Here is a 7,437-nt window from a genome sequence, read left to right as displayed (position 1 = left end):
TTTTTTTTTTTTTTGGTGAGCGCGTGTGGAGAGAGAGTTGGATTTTCCTTCTCCTAAGAGGAGAAATGTCATCGTGCACCCAATCAAATAATCAAAGTCATGCATTCTCTTTAAGATCATTACAATTAATGATGTTCATAGCTTCGACAAATTTTAAGATAATTTTATCATTAAACGGCAGCAAAACTTATCAATTTTTTTACAACGGATTATTCCAGATGCAAGAAAAAAATATTTGCTATTTCAAAATGCACAGAATTTCAAATGTTTGGAATAAAAAACAGAGTTGATTGTGGCTTACACATACTTGACGCTTTTTATTTGTAAAATACATGGGCAAAACACTACTTTTTAAAGGCCTTCTATATGCTATTGATCATCCCAATAGTTTTGCATGAATAAAGAATAGTTAAACCATCACAAAATAATGAAACTCAATCCATCCGGTTGTATTTCTTACTAATGAAACTCAATGTACCCTCTTTCATCCATTTTTTTCAAATTCTCAAATATCAAAATTTATGATAAAGACCCAACTCATATTTTTCATTTTTATCAATTCTCCATAGTTTGATCATGGCATGCATAAATATAACAAAAGTTCGGTAGTTCAAAAAAATTACCCGAGTGGTTAATTTGAAAATATCAATGTTTAGGGTAGTGCGAATCTCCTTCCCTCATTCTCTCTCTCTATCTCTCTCTCTCTATCTCTCTCTCTGTTTCTCTTCCCCTCTCTAGGCACAACCTCCCTCCCTCCGAAATATAGAAAAAACTGAATATATATATATATATATATATATATATAGAGAGAGAGAGAGAGAGAGAGAGAGAGAAATTTTAATGGAACCTTCATTCAAAAGATAGCCAAAAAATTCCTACACAGCAGCAATAACTAAGTAAAGAAGGAAATGCTTGCATGTCAAAAATTATCGAAAACAACATTAACTTATTCCTCAGCGGATGAAGACGGTTCAATTATATATGCATATATTAGCGACTGAGATGCTAGGCCATTGCACAGGCAAAGGCTTCGGAACCCGGAAATCAATATACCATTTAAAGGAACCTTGTCGGAGGGGAAGAAAAAACTTTCCCAGAAATCCTCATTATCTAATTTGCAATATCAGTGAAAGAAGAAGAATTCCAATACATACCGCCTTGCTTCTTTGTACGTTTTGAAACCCTAAGGGATTTGAAACCCTAGAAGACTGAGAAGCGAGAGACGGGGTAAATTTGGGCGCAGCGTCCGCGAATGGAATTTTTATTCGGTACTCCCGCGAATGAGGAGTGGCGATTGAGGTATTCAGTAATTCATAAAAGGTAAAGCGGGCAATTATGTTCCTTTAATGTGAAACTTCACGTATGCAACTTTTTCTAAAATTAAACTAATAAATAAGGCTATGCTCTCACGTTGTTTCTATTTTTTATTTGATTGATGTGACCTCTATTTATATATGAAGGGGTGCCTTGGTTAAATATATAGATGAAAATATTATAAAATACATGATCTTGTGTGGCATTGATTTGTATCTTATGATGCTTCTGAGAAGTAACACTATATGTGACTTAAATTATATTGTAAGACTTTTTGTAAGAGTGTATAGCCTAAATTTGTCTTTGTATGAATTCTTAGTCGCATCTTCGTGCAACTTTTTAGGTGGCATCGACAAGCTATTGTAGACCCTGGCGCATTGATGAGTTATTGACGGTGTGCTCATTGAACGGGCGCCTGTGTGAATATGATATGAACTGACTTCGTGTATTAGTGAGTATGATTAGACTCATCACTAATTCTCTCATAAATTTACATTGCGGGTTAATTAGCAGATTTAACAATTTACCAAGTGTTTTTCTCGGTTCTTTTTAGATCTCGGAGTCGTCAGTCTGTCTTTTTGTATGTCGTCGTATAATTTCCCTATTCGAGTAAGTCTTTCTCCAAAACTAAATGAATGACTCAAATAGGAGAGGAATCGAATAGTGAACTAACGTACAACAACAAATAGGCAAACAAATCAAAAAGAAAAGAAACGAATGGCTTATATAGGGATAATCCTCGTGTGATGGGTCGAGAGTATACGTCCAAACAAAATCAGATCAAAGTATCTCAAAAACAACATCCACGAGCAGAATCTCTATATAAGCCACTTGTAACCAAAGAACCAAAAAGAACATTTTTTTTCCAGGGTCAAAAGTCTCCCAGAGGAACGTATTTCTGTTGGTTATATACATCTCGGGGGATACCCAAGAAAATTCTCGATGGAAGGAGTTTTACCTTATCATCATGAACCTGAGGTATAGTTTATCAAAAGGTGATTATTTCATATGGAATGGTCTCGATGCTTTGAAGCTCACGCTGCGTCATCAGGCAGAGAGTGAATCTCCCACGTCCAAATGGGTAGCAGCTTCTCAGCTCACGAAACCTACGAATAACCATAAATCACTTGAACATGGGTATCCCAATACGTCATAGCACATCCGGATCGTAAGGGCAGAGGACAAATCGTCGTATCCCGAACAGGCGGCAGCTTATCGGCATCAGGCTGTCAAAATGACATCAACGAAGTCAAAGGAGCATAAGTGGATCAATAGGGGTAGTCAAAAGATAGGGAAGAGTAATTATAGGAGGTAGAGGTAGTCAGGTCGAATTACCATGGACCCGTCATCCCAAACTACTATGACCCTAAGTCTACCTGGTCGTGAAGATAGTCGACCCAACACAATCTGAGATCCCTGGTCAACAATCTGTGAATTACGTCATCAACAGGAATCTCGGTAGCCCTAAGGTCAAAGGAACGAAACTTTATCATATAACTAAAAATTGGAGCGTCAAGGGGTGAGACTTATACCTGTCGAAGTGGCGAGGATGCCTCAGGAAGGAAGAAAAAACGGAATTTCAGCTATAAAGTTGTAAACGCTCCAACAAGAAGACTTATATCTCGTGTGGATCGGGAAGCCTCCTAACACCCTACACGTACTGGATAACCACTTATGCAAATTTATGTTGAGTCAGTCAGATTGGAAAAGCACGGGGGTGACTAGGGGAAAATATGTTGAGATTTTCATACTTATTTTATATTGTTTTTCATGATAATACACTTTAAAGAAAGATATTTTGATATTTTGTTGCAGGAATGATAAATTTGGGTCATTTGAGCAAAAAGATGCAAAAAGGAGCGAATTTAATGACCAAAATGTGGAGATTTGAACTAGGCTGCCAACGGCGCCCTCGACCCTGCTGACGACGAGTTTTTCCCAAGGCTACAAGACAAAATTCTCAGAAGTCTGCCAATGGCGAGCTTGACGGTTATGCCTACTCAAGCTTTGGATAAGGCCAAATTTTGAAGGGATGCTTAGGCAACTTTTGGGAAAGCTCATCCACAACTTTAAAAGACTATTTTGGCCGAAAATTGGAGAGCCAGGAGAAGGAGGGAAAGAATCTAGGGAGTAAAAGAGGTGCTAGAGAGAGTTCCTAGAGATTAGAATGTTCCAATGTTCCAATATTGTGAGGAATTCTTCGAGAGATTGTAAGAGTTGAGGGAAAGTGAGAGATTTATTCTTCCTTCCTATTTCAAAGAGGAATTCTGTGTGTTGTAAAGAAAGAAAGAGATTCAGAGGAATTTCGAGGAGTGTTCTTGGGGAGAAACTATAGATAAGTTATTTACTTGTTGCAGTTTGTATGACTTTGATTTTATATATGAATTATGAGCTTTGTTGTGTTTTCCACATGAGATATGAGTAGGTTTCTCTGTCTTTCTCCTTGTCTTGAGATTTGTGAAATGGTGATTTGAATTGGTGAAACCATAAAAATGTTTAGAAATTGTGATGATCTTTTCACTTCGATCTTAATTTACTTTCAATCTGGTCAATTGATCTGTTAAAATATGTTGAGTTTTACAACTAAAGTGAAGATCACATCCAAGATTCTTAGAGGTCAAAGCCCTAGGAAGTTGGGTGCAAATAAATAAGAAAATATTATTATCGGGCGTAGAATTGGAGATTTTAGAGTGACAGACTAAAATTCGGTCCTATCGTTTCGGTGCTGAAGTGTAGATGTTAGCCCTCAGGCAAGGGGAACGTGGGAGCTCCGAAGTGAGAGCCGGTATACTCCCAGCCTAGCTGCAGATTCAGTAAACAAGCGTAGAATTAGTCAATGTTTTTTATGTCTGGACCAAAGGGTAAAGAATAGATATGCTCCAATTTGGCACAATATAAATTGAACTAATTTACTTTATCTATTTACTATAATTTATTGACAAGCAGAATGATGCTTTTTTATATATTAAATATCACAATTAGACCCTCCTTAGTATCATTAGTTATTTAATAGTTATTAAATTTACCTATTTATTTTAATTGTCTATTAGTGACAGATAAACAAATTGAACTTCGTTGTTGTGATTAAAGTATTGATTTTCTAAAATCTTAGTTCGCACTTCTAAACCACTCCCTGTGGGATCGATATATAGGACTCAATTAAAGCCCGATTAGAGCCTTATATTACTTGAGTTATTACTTGAGTGATACGTTTACTTGCGTTGATAAGTGTGACTTTACAATTATTGAATATTTATTACGTCCATATTTATCTTGTATTTTTAAGCATATATAAAGTTGCGGTCAGGGGGCGAGTCATCGGGACATGCAAGTATGATGCAGTTATCTACCACATTTCTAAGCGTGGAGGCTCTATTAAATATGACTAGGTTATGACCATGCATGCAAACCATTTTAAAACCAACCCGAAGACCATGCAGAAAAAGTAAAGACTGATTTTGAAAAATCTCGAATCTCTTAATCCTAAAATTTTAATTATCTCAATCTTTTATTATTATGATTTTTTTTATATAGGAAGAATTAAAATTTTAGGGTCCTTAGTGAGCCTAGGTTGCATTTTCATGAGGTTCAGGTACATAGAAATAAACAATATAAAACGCTCCAACATGCAAATGCATATGAGAAGAAATATAGAAGGAAAAACACCTTAAAAGAATATATAAACATGTCAAATGTCGTTGGACCGACAACATAATCCAGTAAAAACAATAAATGCAGTCGGACTCTGCATATATATGTCCGATCCTAAGCCTATACAAAAATATAAAATTCGGACTGAAAGTACGGGACGCAAGCTGCTGCTCCTAGTCCTCGTCACATGGTTCGGTGTATCATCCGCCTCGAAACTCGTACCCGTACCTTATTTACAACACAGACTCTCTTAAAACACTATCAAATACATTTGAAATAGAAAATAAAGACTCGACCTGCATAAAACAAATGTTAACGGGCATGCCATACATTGCCAAAATAACAAGTTGTATCTTATAATTAAGGGGAGCTAAATAGCGCATACAAGCAAATGATTAGAAACTGTTACATGCTCCCCCCTAATAGCACATGTGTGAATGTGTAGAAATAAGCACGACACATGCAGAAGATCACCCTAATATACTATCACACATAAAAAGCTTGTAAGCACACCAAAAAAAGGCAAGAAGGTGACACATGGCTAGCGCAAGACAACACAACAGACAACAATAGCCACAGGTGTCAAAAATACTACATAGCATCATAAACCCTAGCTTAGCACATCATCTAACAAAAAGTGCATCAACTAAGTATCTAAGTGGGGTAAATCTGGATATGGTATGATTTTGACGGGGTCGCTTTACCAGCCCCATCATAAGGATCCAAAGAATATAAATGATGTCACAAAAGGGGATGACACTATTTAGATCCATTGAATTCTTAGCACAGTCATAATCGTGTCAATCTTGATGACTTAACTCGCATTGCTCATCGGGATTGACCCGGCAAGCAATGCTCTTTAAAACATCGCGACCAACACGGGAGCCACTATTCTAATGAATATGGCTCGTTATTCATGCAAACATGCAAATGCAGATGATTAATCAAAACACACAAGTGATGAGTATGTCATGGGGCAGAGACTCGAACGAATATGAGTATACCGTAGTGGCAGTGGCCCAAACAAGATGGGTATGTTATAGTGGTAGTGGCCCCAGAAGGTACGTCGATAGGGCAGTAACCTAATGGAATGGGCATGTCATAGGGGCAGGGGCCTAAAAAAGATGGGCATGTCGTGGTGGCAGCAACCCCAAAAGGTATGCCGGTAGGGCAGTGACCTAACAGAATGGGCATGTCATGGCGGCAGGGGCTCCAAAAAGATGGACATAACGTGGCGACAACGACCCCAAGAGGTGTGTCGGTAGGGAAGTGACTTGACGGAATGAGCATGCCATGGCGACGGCGGCCCAAAAAAGATGGACATGTTATAGTGGCAATGCACCAGAGAATGTGCAACTCAGGCAGTTGATCATAATCATGCAGACATACAGATGCAAGACAGGATACAATAATGTATTCATACATATGTGCTACGATATGCAAAATTACAAACACACATGCAAGACAATATGGTGGTGTAAGTGTTGGTCGACTAGGTCGAGGAATCTAGTCGAGCCAAAGTGTCATACAAACCAGCTTAGAGAAGCCAATTGAAATGAAGTGGGATGCCCGCCGAGCCGGGGCGGCTAGACGGAGCGAAGTGAAATGCTCGTCAGGCCAGGGAGGCTAGACGGAGCGAAGTGAAGTGCTTGTCGGGCCAGGGCGGTCAGATGAAGTGAAGTTAAGTGCTTGTTGGGCCGGGGCGGCCGGTCGGAGCGAAATGAAGTGCTCGTCGAGCTGGGGCGGCCGACGAAGTGAATTGAAATGCTCGTCGAGCCGGGGCGGCCAGACAAAGTGAAGTGAAATGCTCGCTGGGTCGGGGCGGCAGGTCGGAGCGAAGTGAAGTGCTTGTCGAATCGGGGTGGTCGGACGAAGTTAAGTTAAATGCTCGCTGTGCTGAGGCGGTAGGACGAAGTGACGTGTTATGCGACATGCAAAATGCAACATTCAAATATACACATAAATAGGGAGTTTTTCCCGTGCTAACAACCATACCGGTGAACCTAGGGTCAATATATAAAAAAAATGGCAATTGTCGTATTTGCTTATGTCAAATATATAAAATATGTCAACACGAATCTTAAGACAGATGAAATGTTTATGAGGAAGAAATTACCGATCGAATTAAAAATTGAAAAGTTTGAAGCTAGCTAAAAACAATCGAATTCCAATGCCACATTCATGAAAACATCGCTTTTTATTCCATCACAACATATTGCCCTCCCTCTCACAGGCTCGTGACACAATTTCTTTTTCCCCATAGAGCTCCCATTGCGATTCCATTTCTCCCACAAACTCTCATCACGAGCTATTATACAAACTTCAATCCATCATTCATTCTTTACTGCATCACGACATATTGTCCTCTCTCTCACAAACCCGTGTCACAATTTCTTTCTCCTATAGAGCTCCTCCCATTATGATTCCTTGTCTCCTGCAAGCTCTCTACACATCTAAAGCTTAATGTGCATT

General features: G+C 38.8%; 1 protein-coding gene across 3 annotated transcripts in view; it reads right to left on the bottom strand.

The window, feature by feature from the left end:
- The window catches only part of LOC110032550 (serine/arginine-rich splicing factor RSZ21A-like), a gene marked incomplete at its 3' end in the record, with an annotated part of 41,527 nt that extends 40,281 nt beyond the window's left edge, over nucleotides 1–1,246 (bottom strand). For all 3 annotated transcript variants that reach the window (XM_020736213.1, XM_020736220.1, XM_020736228.1), the window contains 1 exon segment: nucleotides 1,155–1,246.
- Nucleotides 1,247–7,437: the final 6,191 nt, after the last annotated feature.

Source organism: Phalaenopsis equestris, unplaced genomic scaffold (genome assembly GCF_001263595.1).
Source record: "Phalaenopsis equestris unplaced genomic scaffold, ASM126359v1 Scaffold000002, whole genome shotgun sequence".
In the NCBI taxonomy this organism is placed as follows: domain Eukaryota; kingdom Viridiplantae; phylum Streptophyta; class Magnoliopsida; order Asparagales; family Orchidaceae; genus Phalaenopsis; species Phalaenopsis equestris.
Note: the sequence above shows the minus strand (reverse complement) of the source record. Positions and strands in the feature narration are given on the sequence as shown.